Raw genomic sequence first — 22,790 nt, forward strand, 5'->3', positions numbered from 1 at the left:
TAGAAAGAACATCTTCTCTCTTATGCCAGGAGATTTTAGTGTCCCCCCAAGACTACACTCTCAAGGAAACCAGCACCAGCATTCTCATTCTCTCAACCTTATTGATCATGATTTAAAAGTTTTACAAATTTTGCACCCTTTTGCCATTCTAATACTCTAATATATTAAGAGTGCCAAATAGAAATATAAATACACAAACAGAGCCACAACAAGCAGCTTACATATGACTAATGATGTAATCCCTTGCTTTATGTATTAATCTTGCTTGCCTATGAATCCATTTCTAGACTGTACTGTTATTATGTTCTGTTGACTCAGAACCGAACCATAGCTGGCCTCCAGCATGTTTTCAAAGACAGTAAATCACATGGGAGGATATGCCCATTGAATTCCTGCCTGGTCAGCTGGTGGATTAGAACCACACACCTTTTTGTGTAGGCCTCTCAATTCTTTACCACTAAGGCGCCAGAGCTTCCTACTTATAAATTAATGTTTAATATATTGTTAATGCAGGATTGTGGGTGTGATAGGGTCCATATTTATTTTTGTCACTTATACCTTTCCATGTTTCCTCTTTCTTTAGTAATATCGTGTTGATCACTCCTTTGTTGTATATTGTCTTTCTCTTCAGTTTAATATGTGTCTATTTATTTGGTTACTGGTTGTTCTTCTCCTACTATGTCCGATACAGCTTCTGGAATAAACTTCTCAGCTTACTGACTAAGGAGGTGAAAGGATACAAGTCTGACACACACCTTTTCTAATTTTAAACCATCACTTTTATTTTTACTTCCCCCTCCCTAATTTTAAACCATCACTTGCTCTGTTTGCACAACAGCCTCTTGGTCTAGGTACAGGTTAACAAACCAACGTAATTAAGTGTACTGAAATTCCCATTCTTCTCAATGTTAGCCATCATTTGATATAATTCCCACAGTCAAATGCCTTTTCATCGTCAATAAAGCACAAATAGATTTTTTTTTCTGGTATTCTTTGCTTTCAGCAAGGATCCATCTAACACCGTATCCCTAGTGTCACAGCCTCTTTTCAAACCAGCTTGAACTTCTGGCAGTTCTTTGTCTATGTACAGTTCTAGACATTTTTGGAAGATTCTTAGCAATATTTTGCTTGTATATGATATTAATGATATTGTCTGATAATTTACACATTCTGTTGGATCACCTTTGTTGGGAATGGAAGCAAATTATTTTTCCAGATTACTGAGGAGCAATGTCAGTTTGATGACCAATGTGCACCTGACTTAGGCCATGGTCTTTTCAGTTACTTGCTATGCATCTAAGAGCTAGACAATGACTAAAGATGACAGAACAAGAATTGATACCTTTGAATTGTGGAGTTGGAGAATAGTGTAGAACACCCCATGGAGTACCAAAAGAACAAACAGATATGTCTGGAGAAGGTGCAACCAGAGTGCTCCTCAGAGTCAAAACTGATGAAGCTTCATCTCACTTACTTTGGGCATTTTTCTTGGAGAGGCTGTTCGTTGGAGAGGGGCATCATGCTTGGGAAGATGGAGGGATGACTAATGAGAGGAAGACCATCAACCAGGTAGATTGACACAGTGACTTCAGCAATGGTCCTGAGGGTGTTGGATTGTGAGAATGGCACAGGATAGGACAGGGTTCAGATCTATTGCTCAAAGGGTCACTATGAGTCAAAATCAGCTTGATGGCATCTAACAAGAACAGCCATCTCTGGTAACTGCCAAAGAATGGCTTTTATTGCATGCAAACTTTCCTTAGCCTTTTCTATTGTCCTTTCATGATATTTTCACTCACCACAATATCCTGCAGATTCATCCGTGTTAAGCAGTATCTCATGAATTCTTCCTTTTTCTTTAATATGCATGTTGTTTCTGGGGTGAGATGATATATCATTGTTGATTTGATTTGTTTCTCTGTGATAGATAATGAACAGCAGGTATTTTTTCCTCTCTTTTGGCTATCTGAATTATCTTTTGGGGTGAAATATGTTTTCCTGTGCCCTGCTAATTTCATAATTAGATTCTTTGTCTTTTACTTTTTGAGATGCTGGATATTTCTATGCATTTCAGAAATGAGTCCCTTGTCAGTTATGTCATTGAAAAATATATTTCCCCAGTCTCTAAAATCTCTTTTTATTCATTTGTGCAAGTCTTTTGATGTGCATCCAGATTTAAATATTAAGAGGACCCAGTAGTCTTGTTTCTTCTCTGCTGATTGTACATTTTGAGTTATGTATGATTGTCTATTTATGTCATAAATTAAAGCCCCTAATTTTGTCCCTATTTTTCTTTTGATAATCTTTATAGTTTTGGGTTTTGTACTTAGGTCCTTGATCTATCTTGAGTTAATTTTTGTCTGTGATGTGAGGCATGTGTCTTGTTTTAATTTTCTGTAAATTTACATTCATTTTTGCCAGCACCATTTGTTAAAGAGGCTGTCTTTTCCCACTTCATGAATTTCATCTCTTTGTAAAAGATCAGCTGTCTGTTGGTGGATAGATTTAGTTCTGGGTCTATTCCATTGGTCTATGTAGCTACGTTCTGATGCCAGTCTGTTTTGATTACTAGGGCTATGTAGTAAGTTTTCAGATTTTATTCTTTAATAGTGCTTTGCTTATCCAGGCTCTTTTTTTTCCATATAAACTTAGTGATTACCTTTTCCATCTCTTTGAAGGATGGCATGAAGTACAAATTGAAATTGCCTTAGATCTTTGTATCACTTTAGCAGTACTGGTATTCAGGGAAGGCAAAGACAATCCAGAGATGGGCAGGAACGTTTCACTCCCAAGAGTATGAGAGAGAGTGTGTGGTTTGAAATGTGGTGTGGTGTGAACCAGTGCCTCAGAATCACAAATGCATCCAGAGGCAGTGTTTGGTATCCCAGCAGGTGGTTTGGATCAGGGGAAGTATCATAAATGAGTGATATCTAAAGGGACCTGGTAGTCTTGTAGTTAAAAGCATTTGGGTGTAACAAAAAGATCAGCAGTTTGAACCTTCTCAGGAATAAAGATGGGGCAGTCTGTTTCTTGAAAGTTTTGTTGTTGTTTTGGATGTTTTCAAGTTGAGTGAGACTCATAGTGGCCTTTGAACAACAGATCTGAATCCTGTCCCATCCTGTGCCATCCTCATCATCCCTGACACACTTGAGCACATTGCTGCAGTCACTGTGTCAACCCATCTGGTTGAGGGTCTTCCTCTCATTTATCGACCCTCAACATATCCAAGTATGACACTGAGTTTGTCATCTTTGTCTCCAAGTAGCTCTCTGACTACACTTTCCCAACACATTTATGTTTATTCTTTTGACAGCCCATGAGATATTCAGTAATCTTTTCCTAGCACCACAACTAAAATGTATCAATTATTCTTCTGTAATCCTTATTCATTGTCCAACTCTTCGATGCAAAGCAAGTGATTGAGAAGTCCATAACCAGGATCAGGCACACCTTAGTCTTCAAACTGACATCATTGCTCCTTAGCACTTTGGAGAGGTCCTGACAGTGGATTTGCCATGTGAAATGTGTCTCCTGGTTTCCTGATTGCTGGTACCAATGATGTTGATTGTTGATCCAATGAAAATTAAATCATTGACAGCTTCAATCCTTTTACCATCTGTCATAATGTTGACTGTTGTTCCTGTGGTGAGGACCTTTTTTTTAAATGTTGAAATGTAATCCATCCTGAAGGCTGTAGTTCTTGATCTTCTACAACATGCATTTTATATCCTCTTCACTTTCAGCAAGCAAAGTTGTATCATCTGCATAACACAGGCTGTTGATGAGTCTACCTCCGTATGTGTTGTCACATTCTTCTTCATAGAGTGTGGCTTTGTAAATTATCTGCTCAGCCACAGATTGAATAAGTATGGAGAAAGGATACAACTCTGATGCACAGCCTTCCTGATTTTAAACCATATAGTATTCCCTTGTCCTGTTCAGACAACAGCTTCCTGGTGTAGGTATAGATTCTGTTGTTGTTGTTGTTGATTGCTATCGAGTTGAACATGATTCATAGTGAACAAAAGACCTGAAGCCTTTCTGTATCATTTCTCCAAGTTCATAGAGTTTCCATAGGCATGTGGTTTAGGAAGTGGATGCGACTCCTGCTTCCAAACCTGTCTTAAACTGGGAGCTCCACCAAACACTGTCCACCATGGGCAGCCATTATGGCATTTGACATCCCAATGGCACAAGGTTCAGAATCACAACAAACCCAGATTACCTCAATACAGCAAATTGACAGAAGAGTGCTGTTCACTTAGAAGAATGTTCCTCCAAAACATAATAACATGAGGCCCTAGGGCCCTCCAGGAGGTCTTGATGACACTAAACAAGAGACTTAAACAAACAAACAAACAAACAAACAAATAAACAAACAAACCCAAAATTCCATATGACCAACAACCCAGAACAAGTGCACCCAACTTCCAAGAGTCCTCCTGTGTCACCCTGTTTCCCATAGATTCTGTATAAGCAAAATTAAATGTTCTGGAATTCCCATTCTTCTCAATGTTAGCCATAGTTGTTGTGATCCACACAGTCAAATGTCCTTGCAAAACACACATATTCATTGTCTGTTATTTTCTGCTTTCAGCCAATATCCATCTGACATAAGCAATGATATCTCTGGCGTCAAGGTGTCTTCTAAAACCAGCTTGAACTTCTGGCATCAGTGTAATGGTCTAGCCATTTTTTAATGATCTTCAAAAATATTGTGTTTGCATGAGATAGTAATAATATTATTTCATAATTTTGAAATTCTGTTGAATCCCCTTTCTTGGGAATGGTGTCAAATATGCATCTCTTCCAGTCAGTCAGCCAGCCAGGTAGCTGTCTACCAAATTTCCTGACATAAACTAGTGAGCACATCCAAAGCTACATACATTTGTTAGCTGATACCTGTCAATTGTTATTCTATCAATTCCTGGGGCCTTATTTTTAATTTCTCTCTCTCTCTCTCTCTCTTTTGCCAGTGCCAGTCTTGAGTGCAGCTTGAAGTTTATTTTTCATCACCATTGGCTCTTGTTCATATGATACTTTCTTAGTTTTTTCATTATCATCTAACTCTTTGGTACTGTGACTCTTACGTTTTCCTTCCATCTGTCTTCTTTTGGTGCTTCCCGGATAGTTCAAGACTGTGCTTTTAGCATCTCTCAGTATTACAACTTGAGATTTGAATTTATTTTTCAGTTATTTCAGGTTGAGAAATGTGGAGCAAGTTCTTGTCTTTTTATTCTGACTCCAGCATTGCTTCATCTCTCAAGCTGCCCTTTAAAATTCTGATCAGTTATTTTGCTTCAGTTTTTCCCTTTATTTGTTTTGGCTTCTCAACATTCTGATGCAATTCTCATAGCCTCTTCTGATATATGTTTTGATTTTTTTTTCCCATCTTCTTTTTTGCACTCTTCACAAATGAGATCTTTGATGTCCTTCCACAGTTTCTCTGGTTGTCAGTTATTGATTTTTAATGCCTCAAACCTGTTCTTTAGATGATTCTTAAATGAGATAGACTCTGGGTCTTATTTTGGTTCCTATGAACTAGTTTTCATTTTCTTCAGCTTCCATTTAAACTTGCACATGAATAATTGATGGTTTGTCCCACAATCAGCACCTGGTCTGGTTTTGATTGCAGACATTGCACTTCTCCAATGATTCTTTCTGAAAATATTCTCAGTCTGATTCCTGTGTAAACTATCAGGTGAGTTCTACATGTAAAATCATTGTTTGTGGTTTTGTAAAAAGGTGTTTGCTATGAATAAATCATTGAGTACACAAAATTAAATCATTTAATCTCTGGCCTCATTTCTGTCACCAAGTCCATACTTTCTGACTACAATTCCATCCTCATTGTTTCCCACGTTTGCATTATTTCACCAAAAATTATTAATGGATCTTGGTTTCACATTTGGTCAATTTTGGACTGTAAAAGTTGGTAGAATCCTTCAACTTCCTCCTCTTTCGCTTTAGTTATTGGTGCATATATTTGAATAATAATTGTAGTAATAAGTCTTCCCAGGATGCATAATCTCTTCAGTGCTTAATCTTATGGTTGACATAACTGTGTCAGTTCATTTTATTGAGTTTTTCTTTTCTACTGACCATTCACCTTTCCAAACGTAGTGTTCTTGATGTTTCTTGAGTTCTCCAAATCTGGTTGCTGTTTTCACTTGATTTAAGTTTACAACAAAGTTTACAACAACCTTCCATTTGGGGCAGGTTGCCTACAGTTTCAATTTTGTTATGAAAAATATCTACTGTTTCCATAATTAGTATCTATGCCATGAATTGACTCATCATTTTCATCATCATTTTGAGGTCACACAGTTCCTTTTGATCAGGGGTTTGTTGCTGCTAGTGTTTCATGTAGTGTCTATATTACCTATGGGGAAAAAGATCACTTGTATCAGCTGTGTATATGGCTTTTGTTTTGCGAAAACAAACTCCAAGCTCAATCTTCTCATAAGGTTCAGTATAGATCTACTAATTCCCATGGCAGGGAATTTAATCAAGACCAGAGGATTCTAGTTTGAGATTTGGTATGCTGAAATTAATATGAGGTGTCTTCTGTTGACCCCTGGCCAGGACTTTCTTCCTGGGACTGCTGAAAGAGTCAACAAGGTAATATAAGTGAGAAGAGCTTTGGGCTTAAATGGATTTAAGCCTGATTCCTATCTCTGCCACTTATTTTGTAATGTTGCAAAAGCCAATCAGCTACTCTGACCTCAGTCCCTTCAACTATAAAGCGGAAATAACCTAACTTCACCACCAGCGTCTAGGCACCGTGACTGTGTTGTGGAAATGAGCTAATGCTAGTCACAAAGCATGTGGAAGATGCCAGCTGAGCCTGGTCATCATTCTGCAGTTTCCTTATGCAGGTCTTGCAAAATCTGCTGGTTAATAGAGAGCATTCTCTATTTCCTCCTCATTCAGCATGATGACAAATTCTCCCCTGCAGGCTCAGTCTGGGTCTCCCTGTCTGTGTCACACCCAGCATACCGTCCTCCCAGCTGGGAGTCAATCAATGCTTCCAACATCTGGCCAGGGCTGAGGGCTGAGGAAGGTCAGTGAGTTTCATTTCTGCTTTTCTGTGGAGACTGAGCATCGTCTAGACAAGCTGGGTGGGAGGAGGTCAGAAACCTTGTGGGTTGATCTTCATGCCACGGGTGATTTTTCTCCTTCATTGAACATGCTACTTGGTTGCATGAATCTCTGATTTTCTGTTTGCAAAAGGTGCAATGTACGTGGCCTCTTATCTGCCGTCCAGAGTGGGTGAGACTGAAAAAAGATTGTGTCTCTCTGCAGAAAGACGCTGTTTGGATCAGCATGCTTTCAGTTGAGTCTGGGTGGGGCATTGCCAGGCCTCTGGTGACTGTTCACGCTGCTAAGAGTCCAGGAGACTGAACAGTCACCTTTGTGCAGAAGGTGGAGACCACGCCTGTCTGTGATGATGCATTTTTGCCAGTCAAGGGATAGGACATGGAGTAGAGGCAAATGCCTGCAGTGTCACCAATTCCACACCGAGTGTCATGTAAGCCTATTACTCACGCCTTACTCAGCTGGACTCAGAGACGCAGGTGTGGAGATCCTGTCTCCCTAGAGTACTTCCTTCCTTTCCTGACTAATCCCACAGAACGCTTACACTGCATCCCACAGAGGCCCTCTTTGTTGGCTGGAGTCAGACCCTCCCTACAAGATGGACTCTTCTCTCCCAATCCGCCCACCCATGGAGTCCCCTCCCGGGCGACCCAGCTGGGTAACTGCCTTGCCATGTCCTGCATCTCCCACAAGGGGGAGCCCCCGGAGGGCAGCTGGGGCTGAGGAATTTGGGAAGCGCCCGAAGTTTTTCCTCCTCCTGTCCCTTAACTGGTTTTCACTCACCCAACTGTGTGATTTCTTTGTTGCAATGTTGGGGTCTGAGATAAGGCTTCTGGAGGCTGCAGGCGGGAAGTACAGCTGAGATCTTGTACTGTCCGTTCTTACTTATTTATCTACTGTTAAACGCTAAGGCGGAAAAAGTAACAACGGGCTGGAAGACATGCACAGCTCACAGGCCCTGCATGGAGGCTGGCGGCAGCAGACAGACAGACTGAACCAGGATATCTGAGGGGCCAGCAGGAGTGACCTGTGGCTGCAGAGAGCAGGTAGGTGCCCAGGAGAGGAGGCAGAGAGGCACTGATTCCCGGGCTCCACCACTACCTAGGCGGGGAGTGAGGAGCAGACAAAGAGGGTGGACCAGGAGAGGCTCAAGGGGACTCAGTGCAAAGCCTATGGGAGGTCGAAGGCCAGTGAAGGGAGGGACCCCAGAAGTGCAAAAGAAGAAGAAAATTGCTCGCAGGGTGTGATGCAAGAGTCTGACCACGGAGCAGGCAGAGGGAGGGGTTGGGATGTGAATCAGACAAGTTGGTTTGAAGTTTGTTCCAGTTCAGCTGCTCCAGAAACTTCCCCAGACAGCCACGGTTGGGAGGTTGAGAGAGAATGCTCAGTGGCAGAAGACAATTCAAAGTGGCAAGGTGTGCGTGACAGCTGATCTAGTCATCCTGGTTGTGGTTGTGTGTAACCACACCTACTCCCAACTTTGGGGCTAACCCAGAAGGAATTCTGTGCTGGTGGTATTTTTGCTTTTAGCCCACGCTGAACTAAGGTTTCAGATTTTTGCCTTTCTTCCTTCAACTCCCATGGCCTCTAGAGGAAATGGACAAGGACTCAGAAGTTCTGCGTTCTAGTCTAGGTTCAAATACTTAGTAGCTAGATTAAACAAGGGAATAGCTGAGATGCCCCTTTCTAAGTCTATAAAAGGAAGATAATAATATATTACTGAGGTGCCTTGTAAGATTTTTTTCTAGGATCAAATAAGATAATGTGAAGAAATGATCTTAATAGATTATAATTGCTACCTAAATAAGACATGATACTAATAATAATCAGTTAATATATCCTTACTCTACTCTCAGCAGGGGATTTTTGCCTAGTGAGTTTTGGAGGAATGTGTGTGTGTCTCTCTCTTGCATCTATCTGTTATTAAAGGAAATTTTAAATACGTCAGCCCCTATTTGCGAAGCACTTTCTCGAGTAAACTCTGTGATAGGTAAAAGACTGTTTTTTTATTCCTTTTAGCCACCTTGAGGTGTTCTTTCCCTGGCCTTGGCTGCATTTTCTATTTCTCCAGCATGTAGATAATGATTGATGATGTCGGCTTTGGCTGCCTGGAGGAGTGATTTGTCTGTGTCCTGGACACTGAGCTGCTGGAGTAAAGGTCACTTTGTATCTCAGGCACATGATCAGACTGACTATGCTTGGATGAAGCAAATGAGAGACTGTGTTGGTCACTCCACCCCCCTATTCCTTGCCTGGAATTCTATAGCCCACCCCTACAGGCCACTTCTACTTAGTCATCGCAATATCTCAAATGGAAAATTGGGATGTGCCTGCTAGCCCAGGCTGGTCAGTCTACCCATGTCTTTCCTCAGCTCTTAATATGTTTTTCTTCTTTTCATCTCTATCAGTAGACAGATAAGCTGAATGTCTGTAAGCTCAAAAGGCTCATTGCTGTCAAGTCAGAGCTGACTTATCGCTGCTCTTCCAGTGGGTTTTCAGAGGCTGTAAATCACAAATTATCCGTCTTTCTTTCAAAGAGCAGCTGGTGGATCCAAACTGCCTGCCTTGGGGCTGGTAGCAAAACTCTTTACCAACTAAGCCACCAGAGCTCCATAAATGCCCGTATTCTTGTTGTTATGTGATGCCAGGTTGGAACTGACTCCTAGTTGTTCTTCCACTAGGTTTTCAGAGGCTATAAATCACATACAGGAGATTACCCATCTGCCTACTGAGGAGCAGCTGATGGATTCAACCAAGTACGTTCAAGTTTACAGCACAACTACTTACCACTAGGGCTCTAGAGTTCCCTAAATACCTGTAGAGGGGCTAAGGGTATATATATATACCCAGATCTTGCTATTGTGAATTTCCTTGGAGTCAACTCATAGCAACTCCATGTGTAGAGTAGAACAACTCCTTGGGATTTTTAAGGCTGTGACCTTGGGGAAGTGGATCAGTGGACCTTCCTTCTGAGGCATTTCTAGGTGGATTGAACAACTAACTCTGAGTTCAGTCATCCAGTGGATACTTATTTGAGCCACACAGGCACTCACATACACCTTGATATTTAGCTTGTAATTTACCTAAATCATGTGTATAGGTATTCATTCTTTATTTTTCTAAAACAATCAATAGACACACACAAACACACCCTCCTTACCGTTTATTGTGCATGTTCCCCTATAATACAAAAAGATGTGCAAATATATATTTGAGCAAAACTCATCAATATCCATGTAGTATACTTCAGAGTATAGTATGACTTCAAAGAAGATTTAATGGAAAAAGAAACACATCACACTTTTGCTATTTAAAAATTCAGATATGGTTGCAATACAATGCCTATTGTTAAAAAAATTAAAAAAAAAATCCTGATTTAATCCTTGCCTTGTTCCATGTGATGAATGTCAACATCTTGTCTCTTCTAGACAAACCATCAGCAGCTTCAGATATTTTTAAATCATTTTTAAAATACATCTGCAAAGTCAATTATTTTAAATCTCATCTGAAGCAATTACAAAACATCCTGACATTTAAGGTGATATTTTTCCCAACTAAAATAAGTATAAATAATACTAATTATGAACAAATAATTCAGTTACTCTCAGTCTAGCTCAACCTTTAGGTTAATAAACTAATCCATTAAAATTCATCTTACTCAAAGGACCAATTTGTTAAAAACTGTAGCGACCTTTGAGCACAAATATGATTGATATTTTCTTTAACAATAATCAGAGCTGTCTTTCCGAGAAGAGAGTGTAGTCAAATTGTAGATCTAGAAATCTAGGATTCTTTAATACATAAAAAAATTGTGACAATGATGCAAAAGAAGAGGAAGAAGATGATGGAGATATTGTATCAAACCAAAACCTGACTTTCAAAAATACCTTTACAAGGCATCTGAAAGTTCTAGGATCATTTGTTCACAGGAACAATGTGACAATATCATTGTTCATAATTCTGAGTGGTTTTAAATATTTCTTGGTAATGTTAGCTTCACCATAGGTGTAGGGTTCAAAGACTCATGTCTAAATCTTATCTGATATTTGTTTTATAAATAGAGTTTAATGAGAATAAAGTCGCATCTACTCCTTTGTGTATCACCTAGAGGTGACTTTGTGCTCTACTGGCAGAACTGGCTTGAGCCATCTAAGATTGCTTGGAAGTTCTAAAATATTTACAATCTGCTCTTTAAGGAGGGGGGGAAAAGCCAACCGTTGGTGTGGAGAAATGAGAAAAATAAAGTTTTTTATATATATTTGTAAGTATTTTGTTAATACTGGTTTATTTGCAAAGTTTGAATAAGTAGTTTTTCACTCTGGGTCTTTTCCATTTTCTTCATCCCCCTCCTTCCATCAAATTGTGCGACCCTATGATTAACCCTGCCCCCCATCCTCATATTCAGTCTACAATAATGGTTTTATACATTATTTGTATATGTTCTTCTTGATTGTCTTTGACTCGAGCACAACTCATAGCAACCCTATGAACAAAAAGCCTGAAGCCCCTCTACAACTATCGACATTTATCAAAGTTCATAGAGTTTCTGGAGGCATGCTGTTTAGGAAGTGGATTGTGCATTGTTGTTGTAGAGTACCATTGAATGAGAATTTACCCATAGCTGACCCTCTAGTGTGTTTTCAGAGGCAGTAAATCACACAAGAGGAGACTGCTCATCTTTCTCTCTTATTTGAGGATTACTTTATAACGTCTGACATTATTTTATAAGTTGCGCCAAGAAATCTGGAGAACAAGCACTTGGCCAACTGACTGGAAGAGATCTATATTTGTTCCCATCACAAAGAAATGTGACCCAACAGAGTGTGGAAACTATAGAAGAATCTCATTGATTTCACATGCAACCAAAATTCTACTGAAGATTATCCAAAAACGATTGGAACTGCACATCAGCCGAGAACTGCCAGAAGTCCAGGCTGGGTTCAGAAGAGGTCGTGGTACTAGGGATATTGTAGCTGATGTTAGATGGATCTTAGCTGAAAGCAGGGAATACCAGAGGAATGTATTATCTGTGTTTCATTGACTATGCAAAGGTGTTTGACTGTGTGGATCATAACAAACTGTGGCTGACTCTCAGAAGAATGGGAAACCTATACTTGGACCAAGAGGCAGTCTTCAGAACAGAGCAGGGCAACACTTCATAGTTCAAAATTGGGAGGGGCATACGCCAGGAATGTGTCCTGTCTCCATACCTTTTCAACCTGTATGCAGAACAGATTATCCAGGAGTCTGGGCTCTATGAGGAGAAATGTGGGGTCAAGATTGGTGGAAGATCTATCAACAGTCTGCGTTATACAGAGACACAACCCTATTTGCTGCAACTTAGGAGGACCTGAAGTGCTTGCTGCAGATTGAGGCTCAATGTCAAGAAGACAAAGATTCTCACCACTGGACCAATTGGCAGCATCAGGATGGATGGTGAAGAGATTGAGATTGTTCACAGCTTTAGTTTGCTTGGCTCCACAGTCAACACTCTTGGCACCAGTAGCCAGGAAATTAAAAGACGTATTGCCATGTGAAAGTCTGCTGTTAGGGACCTCTCCAAAGTACTGAAGAGCAATGGTGTCTCTCTGGAGACTAAGGTGCATCTGATACAGGCAATGGTCTTTGTTTATACTTGTTATGCATCAGAGAGTTGGACAACGACTAAGGAGAATAGAATTGATGCCTTTGAGCTGTGGTGCTGGAGAAGAGTTTTGAGGGTACCATGAACTTCTAGGAAAACAAACAGATTCATCCTGAAAAGGGTTAAACCAGGCTGCTCCTTGGAGGCAAGGATTCTGAGGCTTCGTCTAACATACTTTGGACATGTTGTAAGGAAAGACCAGTCCTTGGAGAGGGACATCATGCTTGGGAGGGTGGAGGGACAGCACAGGAGGGGAAGGCCCTCTATGAGGTGGATTGATTCAGTGACTAGGGTAATTGGCATGGGAGTGTCAGAGACAGTGTGACTGGCACAGAACAGAGCAGAGTTTAGGGCTTGGGGTCACTATGAGTTGCAAACAACTCGACGGCACTTAATAACAACAACGACATCCTTTTCATTGAGCTAATGAAGAAAGTGTACACGCTTTTCCACAGCCCATTATGATGTAGGTTTCAGCTGCACCCCAAAGAAGGGAAAATGTGACCACAGTGCAATTTTGGAGCAAAAGTGCGGGAGAAGGCCCTCTAAGTGCACACACTTACACACTGCTTTCATGGTCTCTGTCTCTTTTGTGTATCCACATGTGGTAATTGCCAAGTCAATAGAGGACACACAACTTTGGACATTCCATTCCCTCTTAATCTGACCTTGGATTGGATGATTGTGGCCTTGTTCTGCTTTTGCATCTTCATTCTACTAACCAGGATAATAATAATAAGCACTGCAGAGAGCAAATGCTTTGCATTCAACCATGGCTAAAAGCTACTGCACTAACTCTTATCTGGACTGAAGGGATGTACCTACTCTAAACTGGCCCTAGTATAGCATGAGTATTCTGATACTGGAAGGGCATAAACATTTTTGAAATATATCATCTTGCACTTTTTTTCTTAATTATAAAATTAAGATTGAGGAGATTATTCCTGCTCCCAGATCATGTTATCTAGTCATAAAAATGAACCAAAGAGTGTTAAATATCAGGAGAAAAAGTGGTTAGAATAAAAATCTTACTTTTGAGAACCATTCATATAAAACAACAGTCGTTTATAGAGTTCAAAGGCAGTTTTATTATTTCTTGGAAAGAGGATGAAGACTTAAATGAGAGAGGGAGATGACAATTTGAATCTCCTTTGTTGAGCCTATCTTGGAGATTCCAAAACAAAACCAAAGAAAAGTATTTAAATCAATTGAACTAATTCAGGTTTTCATTACAACAGTGTTTGAGTATCCACAATACCTGGCAATACTCAGCAACTCAAACTCATTGCTGTCAAGTAGGACGGGTGACCATCTAGTGAGTTTTCAAAAACTGTAAATCATATGTTGTTGTTGTTGTTGTTGTTAAGTGCTGTCGAGTCACAGGCGACTCATAGCGACCCTATGAAGGAGAGTCCTCGACGCTTGGGTGCCTTTCATCCTCTCTCCAGGTCCATAGGGTTTCCGGAGGCAAGCTATTATGGAAGTGGATGCCACTCCTCCTTCCAATGTAAATCATATAGGAAAAGATTATTCATCTTTCTCCCAAGAAACAGCTGATGGATTGAGACCATCTGCCTTTGGATTGGCAACATAACTGCCCCCATACCCTCTAGACCACCAGGAATTTTAAAAGTCTCCTATGAATGAAAGTCATACAAGTGTTGAGGACTTTCGTTCATAGGGTAGCTATGAGTTGCCTACGACTCAACAGCACTTAACAACAACAACAACATTGATTAGTATTCAGATTTTTTTCAGGGAAATGGCCCATTAGAGAAATAAACATGTCTGTCAACAAGTCTATAATGCACATTAGGAAAATATGATGGAATAAGATCACAAATAAAAATCATCAGTATGGCCAAGAAGCAGTCATTCTTCCTTACAAAATAGTTTCAAAGATATTGTGCAGCAAGTGGCATATTAACTTGGAGAATATCTAGAATTTAGCCATTTGGACACAAAAGGTGTAAACATTCTAACCGGCAGCAGAGGAAGCAAAGGCATCACACAGAGGATACAGTTGGTATATTTTCAGAAAGTTATCCTCTCTAAGTGAAGCAGGCATGGTTAATGCAAGATGACTGAAAATAAGGACAACGAAGAGGGCAAAGTCAAATTCTGGAGAGCCTTGGGTAGTAGGTTATGAAAGTTGAACTTTTTCTATAAATAATCAGACTAAGTGGCTATTCCTGTGTAGAATTCCAAGATTGTTGTTGTTGCTATGTGCAATTGAGTCAGAACTAACTCATTACGGACCTTCCAGTGTTTTCAGAGATAGTCAATAACACAGGGGGAGATTGCCCATCTCTTTCCCACAGAGTATCTGATGGATTTGAACTGAGTGACTTTGGGTTGACAATGCATCTCCTTACTACTAAGCCACCAGAGTTCCCCCAGTTGATTGATTATACCTGGGTTTTGGAGGAGAGTATAGTGGTGTTTGATGAGAACCCGAGGCAGGGAGACTTGCTAGAAGCTAGAGCTCTGGTCCGGGTAATGCTTGGTCTTGTGTAATGCTTGGTCTTGTGCTCTAATCTCAAGCCTGCTCTCTGCTGTGACCCTGAGCGTCACAGGTTATAAGGCTGACTGAGGGCTTCCTGAGGGCATTTATTTAATGACATTCCAGTGGCATTTAGTCATAAAACCAAAAACCCATTGAGGCTAGAAATAGAGGTTATGGTTACTTACCCAGACAGGATGCAGTTTGTGTGATTATACATATGATTCATTGAGATGGGGAAACAAGCCCTCCATAAACAAGCACCCTTCCCCTCCAATCCAGTGACTCATGGCTTTTCGGTTTGATCTGAGGAAAGCCCTGGAGTCCAGGCAGAATTTGAAGTGTGATGTTCAGTCATAAATCTTCAGCTTTCGTTGTTAGAATAGAAACAGTTTCATTAATTGTTTTAGTTGTTAAACCAGTAAGCACTTCAAGAACTCCTACTGTTTTAGGCACAGAGTATAAAACATGTTGCATGTCATAAAATATCCTCTTGTTTAAGTGCAGAAAAAGAGATGGAAAGTAAAATAGTGAAGTGGACCATTTTGAATGGTACAGCAGACAAATGTAAATAGTACTAAGAGACCAAACAAAGGTTCACTTCTATGGGAGAAGAGCTGGTATTAAAAGTGAGTCCTAAAGAATTCATTCATTCCACAAGTTCTTTCTGAGTACCTGTGTGCTAGACATTGTTCTCTGCATGGTATTTCATGTATTTGTGGAACTTATATGATAGCAAGAGAATTCAGATACTTTAAAAATTCAGGAAACCAAGTAGATGCAAACTTTTTCCTTCAGGGAACTTGTATTCTAGTAGAAGAACATTACAGAGAGCAACAATAAACATTTTATTCCAAGAAGAAAAGGCAACATTTGTAAAAGGAAATTTAATCCAGTCTGTGGGATATAGGGGGGAGATAAAGAAGTTTGTAGGTGTCCAATAAGACAAAAGAGCTGACTAATAGGCTTGAACTGGGATAGTTGGATTGGCCTGGAATTCTTTGGCCAAAGATGACAGAAACTATTTTTACGGGAAGACTAATAATGCTGGATAGCCTAATATTCTGATTACTCAGTATGTCTCAAGCCAACTGAGAGTCAGAAATTTGAGTCTGTGGTTTAAGATTAACTGATAATTTTTCTATACCTTCTTATTCTGCAAATGGCCCAGTGTCATGAATACACAAATTCAAGACACTGGCTACTTTCTCACTTAATAGTATTCAGGTCAAATTCTGTTAATGTCAATGCTGGCTTGGAGGTCATACTAGATTCTTATTTTATCAGGTTGTCTAAAATAACCAGGCCATGAGGTGGTTATTGTTATGGTACTCCTTGCAACAGGATTTGACCTATATAAGGAAAAGAACTAGGACAGAAATAGCTCTTCAAGCCATTACAGGTTTGGCGAAATCTAGTTAGTATAAGCAATCAAAAATCAGAGAGCAGGAAAGGACTGAAAGTGGTTTTACGTGGTCCAGCATTTGCCTTAGGAAGTTGTATGCCTTTCTGGAAATTTATATAAGTTTGAGAACCATCCTGAATGGTATAGTTCCCATTAGGGCAAGGATTCTTCATAGCCTTAGAAAAACATTTTTTAACTGCCTGTTTTATTGTGGGCGTCAGAACCTGTAGCAGACTCTTTTGAATACATTTAGTGGGAGGAAATCATTGTCTTTAGAAGATACTGTCATATTTCTCAAAAACAAAGCAAAACAGCAGCTGTGTCCAAATCATCAGGTTTGATGATGCCATTTTTTATGCAACATAAATGTAGATGTTCAGGTTATGAGATTGATGTACTTTATTTGGCTCAAAATTAACTTACCAGTAATTACAATGTCATAGGTGCATGTTCTTCCACAATGAGAATCCTGATTGAGTGTCTATGTGTCTGGTAAGTTTTACTATCACTTATTCTATTTGGTAAACTCCTTGAGGTCAAGGAACATGTCTTATTTAATCTCACAATACCTCCTTATTAAAATTCTAGGTGCATGTCAGAAACTATTTGCTAAATGAATTATAACACCCAAACCCACACACACACACACACACACCACTGTACGATTATTAATTGGTAATCTATTGTATCTCATGGAGTCTTTGTCCATTTTAGTCTTTCCTAAAAAAATATGAATCGCCCTATGATTTCTTCTTGACATAATAGTCAAATTAACCAGCAAGTGATAAAGGAAGCATTCTACAGTGGTGGGGAAATTGCTAAGAAGGCCTTTTTAAGAAAATTCAAGTTTTAGTGTAAACTAATGAGTGGGATGGGTTGCCTTTGACAAGGTATTTAGCCTCTGCTTTCATTTTTTTTTAAATAAACGAATTTGATGGCAGGATAAAAGGTTCATTTGAGGAATAAAATACAGTGTTTGAGTAGTATCCTTTTGTTCATCTCTGTGTCACAGGGAGATATTTTTAAAAAGTGTTGGTGCTATTCAAGACTCTTGTATTTGTAAGTGACAAAGACCCTGGTTTACTTAGTTTGAGTTATAAAGTAAGCAAATAAATAATAATAAAAAGATAACTTGACTCATTTGCTGAAGAAGATCAAAGGCTATACTATGGATTTTATTTTAACGTCAAAAGAGCACATATTTTCACCACTGGACAAATAAGCAACATCATGATAGATGGGAAAATATTAGAACTGTCCATGGCTTCATTTTACCTGGGCCCACAATCAACACCCATGTTAACAGCAATCAAGAAGTCAAAAGACATGTCGCCTTGGGACAGTCTGCTGTCAAGAATCTCCTCAAACTGCTAAACAGGAAGGATGTCATTTGAAAAACTGAGGTGATCCTGGTTCATCACATAGTATTTTGAGTTGGTGCCTATGCATCTGAAAGTTGGACCGTGAACAAGGAAGATGGAAGAAGAAATTGTGCCTTGAATTGTGTTGGGGAAGAATATGGACTAGCCCATGGACTGCCAAAAGAACAAACAAGTATATCTTGGAGAAGTGCAACAAGAACCCCTCAGAGGCAAGGATGGGAGCATTTCATCTCACATACTTGGGACATGTTGTCAGGAGGGACCCGCCCTTGGAAAAGGTGGAGGAATGTGGGGTGTCAGAGGGAAAGTGGAAGACCCCTAACAAGGTGGATTGACAAGGTGACTCACAGTGGGCTGCAGTATGTTATAGTGACTAGAACATTACAGTCTCCGTTATAGTGACTATAATCAGAGCTCGAGGTCATGAGGATGGCACAGGATAGGGCAAGAATCAGATCTGGTTTTCAAAGGGTCACTATGAATATTATAGTCAACTGGACGGCACCTAACACCAACAATAGTAAAAGTGAATTGTTATAACATTGATGAATATTTTTCCAGATATTAAATCCCCTTATTCTGTTCAAACACCTGCACCTTAGACTATGTACAGGGTCCACGTTGCTGTTTTTATGAGTTGCTATTGAGTTGACAACTCATAGAGACCCTGTGAACAACAGCTCTGAACCTTGCCCTATCTTAGCCAACCATATCATCTCTGACACACCAGACCCCTTTGCCAAATTATCTAGATTCTTCTATACTTCTGAATATGAGGCACACTTTTCTATTATCTAAACAGTTAAATACCTTTGTATAATCAATAAAACACAAGTAAATATCTTTCTTTCCCCCCCACCCCCTTAAGTTACAAAATGCATTTTTTTAAAAACAAAAACAAACCCAAACAGGTCAAGAGACCAAAAGCCACCTCCTGGTATCTTATGTAACATAAAGAAATAGACACAACCTTATGAAACGTATTGTTAATTTTCCAGCAACCTTATTTCCACTTTTTAAAGACAGTTTAAGACCATTCCGTGGTTGTGCCGACCCACTCAGTGGTATGAACAATGGGGGCTGCAGACCAGTCTTCAGTTGCGGGCTGAGTGCTCCAGTCTTCAGTAGGAAACTGCTAAACAGGCACAGAGGGCACCTGGACACCTTCGGACCAGTCTGCAACTTCAGGCTGAGCAGCAGTGAATTCAGGAGCAGGGGCAGTCCATTCTCCTTGAAGCTCCTCCTTGGTCACAGCCTTTTCAGCAGCAGCCTGCTCTTCTTTTTTAATCTTTTCCGGATCTCTGTAGTAATACAGATCAGGCATGACCTCCCACGGGTGCTCCCGGGAGACTGTGCCACGCATGCGCAGGACTTCCCGGGCCAGCATCCACCACATCAGACCACGGAGTGAGCTCCCTTGTTGTTGCATGGGATAGTAATGTCTACGCAGCGCAGAGGAGAATCTGTGTTACACAGGGAAATGTGGGGTAAGTTAACGTAAGATGCTTCTGTCAGAGACTGGTGGTCAGCTGAGATCAGTAACCACCAGAAGACGAGGCTCCCCGGAAGGCTGCCTGGATCTGGTTAGTGAAGGCTCCAGGAATGAAGCACCTGGCAATAGGAGTGGCCCCAGTAGCAGCAGGAAACTTCAGAACAGCTCTCTGGCCAGTGTTTCTAGAGGATATGACCCTGACATCAGCTGGATTTTCAATGGCAACAGTGGAGTGAGCAGCCAAGAGCAGCTTCTCCCAGGTCCTCTTCAGGTGTATGATGTAGATGCCATCACTTTTCCTTTTGTAAATGTACTGTTCCATTTCGAAGTCAAGGTTGGTGCTACTAAAATGTGTTCCTGCTGCAAGGAATTTGAGGACATCCCCCTCCTTCATCTGCAGGACATCAAAGGGCTCTGGACATCGTAGAAGTTTCCCCTTTAAGTTACGACAGGAACCAGAATAACGCCATATGGACACTTGTGTGGGTAGCGCAGAAAGGCAGTAAAAATCTTTCTAGTGTTCACTTTCAGCCAAGATCAATGGCATTCTTCCTTCCATTTCTGAATCTGCTTGAATTTCCGGCTTATTTACCACTGTATTTTTTTTTTCTCACTATATTATTTTTAATGAACTTAAAGATGTACTTGGAGATGGACATCATGCTTGGGAGGGTGGAAGGACAGCGCAGGAGAGAAAGACAATCAATGAGATGGATTGATTCAGTAACTGGGGTAACAGGGATCGCTGTGTCAGAGACAAAAGATTGGCACAGGATAGAGCAGGGTTTTTAGGGCTGCTGTACATAATAGTGTTGCTTTAAGTTGGAGGTGACTCGACAGCACATTAACAACCACATAACAACATTAGAATAATTTTATTTGCATGTAATATGAATGATATACTTGATAATTACATTGTTCTTTATGATCACCTAAATCTCTCACAGTCAGTCAGCCACATTCAGCCTTCACTTAGCCTTCTTCCTTCCTGTTTTCAAGGATGCCTCCTCACTCAGCTCCTCTGTGTGACAGCCATGTGCCTTAGGCTGACTGTGCCGTAATTAGGTGTTATCAAGTCAGTTCTGATTCAGAGTGACCCCTGTGTACAACAGAACAAACCCCTTCCCAGTCCTGCATCATACTCACAATCATTGCAGTTTGAACCTATTGTAGCCATTGTGCCTGTCCATTTAGTTGAGAGTCTTCCAAATTCCTTGGCATAGACAAGTGAGCTCTTCTAGCATTGTATTTATTTGTAGAAATATCGCAACTCATATTTTGTCAGTTCCTGGAGCCTCATTTCTGTCCCTTAATTTCAGTGTATCTTATACTTTAGAACTATTAGTTTTAGGTTTGTTGTTTTATTTTGGGCTTTTTTTTTTAAGGGTTTGGTTGGTTAGTTGGTTGTTTTTTAAGCAGGAGTGGTATCCACTTCCTAAACAATATGCCTCCAGAAACTCTATGAACTTTGATAAAAATTGATAGTTGTAGAGGGGCTTCAGGCCTTTTGTTCATAGGGTTACTATGAGTCGTGCTTAACTCAAAGGCAATCAACAACAACAACAACATTAGTTGGAAGTTGTACTGCTAATCCAAAGGCTGAGCTCTGGGAGTTCCAGATAATCCATCAGCTTCTCTGCAGGAGAAAGATGAACAATCTACTCCCATGTGCTTTACAGCCTTGGAAACCCACTAGATGGTGAATTAGGACTCAGAATCAACTAGATGACAATGTGAGAGATAGAGCTCTTGAAATGGTTAAACATTAACTAAGTCCTTTTGGCCTAGTGAATCTGTTTCTTTCTTCCTTCTTTTTGTGATACTCTGTGTTCTATTTTTGCCCAGAGAATCTTTCAAAGCAACACTTAAGGATCAAATTTTTTTTTCATACTTTTCAGCTCAGGAAGTATTGTGTGCTTTCTTCTCTTTTGGTTTTTTGCTTTGTCTTTCTGCATTTCATTATAATACTTTCCTTTTCCACTTACACCATCCTTTGAAATCTTTACTTCACTGCATTATCATTTCTTCCATTCTCTTCAACTACTTTTGAACTAAGTTCAAGAGTTTCACAATCTCGTCCGATGACTATTTTGATCTTTTCAAATAAAAATGAAGTGTGTTAGTAGGAAAATCATTCAGAAAACGTAGATATTCCTTCAATGTCCTGTGGAGGTGGCAAAAGTAAATTGAAGGCCTGTGACTTTGTGACTTATTGTTGTTGTTGTTGTGTGCTGTCAAGTCAGAATTGATCCATAGCTGACTCTCCAGCGGCTTTTCTGTGGCATTTAATTACATGGGAGGAGATTGTCCATCCTCTTACAGAGCTGCTGGTGGATTTGACCACATGCCTTTGGTGTTGCTGCGGTTTCTTACCGGGAGGCCACCAGAGCTTCCTTCTGTGACATACTAGGTTGGTCATAATTTCTAAATCTATAATTTCTATATCACAAAATAAGCTTACTCTAACTCATTGCTATTGAGTTGGAACTGACTCTTAGCTTATCCTCCATTCAGTTTCTGAGGTTGTAAATCTCGCAGGATGAGATTGCCCATCTTTCTCCTGTGAGGACATCATAATCCATCCATCAGTAATATTTAACATCAAACAAAGCAAATAAAAGACAAACTATAAAGCACTATATAAGAATACACTATTCTTTAAGTCATTGATAAAAGAAAAAAGATTAAGTAGAAAGAATATTTAGATAGTATGAAAAGGCATAAAAATAAAGTTGCATAGAAAGACATATAAATATGTGTAACTATTTACTTTAAGAGAAATATTAATTTTACCTACATTTTAAAACTTCATTAATGCTGTTGCAGATATGCCTATTTTGTTACTAAGTTAACTGGAAATTTTTTTACACTTCTGACTCTGAAGATAGAGCAGAAAACCACCATTTAATGTTGTCAGTCTGACTTAGCTGTGCATGTAATGTACTAGGAATTAAGGAGTTTGGAAGTTCTGAATATAAGCTGACATTCACAGATTTGCCTAAGAATTTCCTTTTACCCATAGAATTCCAGGAGGTGAAATTTCCCCTTCAGTGCCTCTGTTTCCCTTTTTTCAATGGGACATAAGTTTTGGGGCATTTTAAGAGCCGCATTTATGAATGATTAAGTGTAGAGAAGTGTTATTTCGTTATATTCTATATGTTCATTATGCTCTCTCTCTGTATATATGAATCAGTCTTATACTTTGGTCTAATGGGATACAGAAAGATCCACTAAAGGAACATGAACTCTTTGAGGATGAATAATAA

At 39.9% G+C, this 22,790-nt stretch overlaps 1 pseudogene; it reads right to left on the reverse strand.

Annotated features, from left to right (window-relative positions):
* Positions 1-19,059: 19,059 nt before the first annotated feature.
* On the reverse strand, positions 19,060-20,676 carry LOC102873296 (annotated as a pseudogene).
* Positions 20,677-22,790: the final 2,114 nt, after the last annotated feature.

The sequence above is a fragment of the Elephantulus edwardii genome, unplaced genomic scaffold (genome assembly GCF_000299155.1).
Source record: "Elephantulus edwardii isolate Elephantulus edwardi_28Jun2011 unplaced genomic scaffold, EleEdw1.0 scaffold00171, whole genome shotgun sequence".
Classification (NCBI taxonomy): Eukaryota; Metazoa; Chordata; class Mammalia; order Macroscelidea; family Macroscelididae; genus Elephantulus; species Elephantulus edwardii.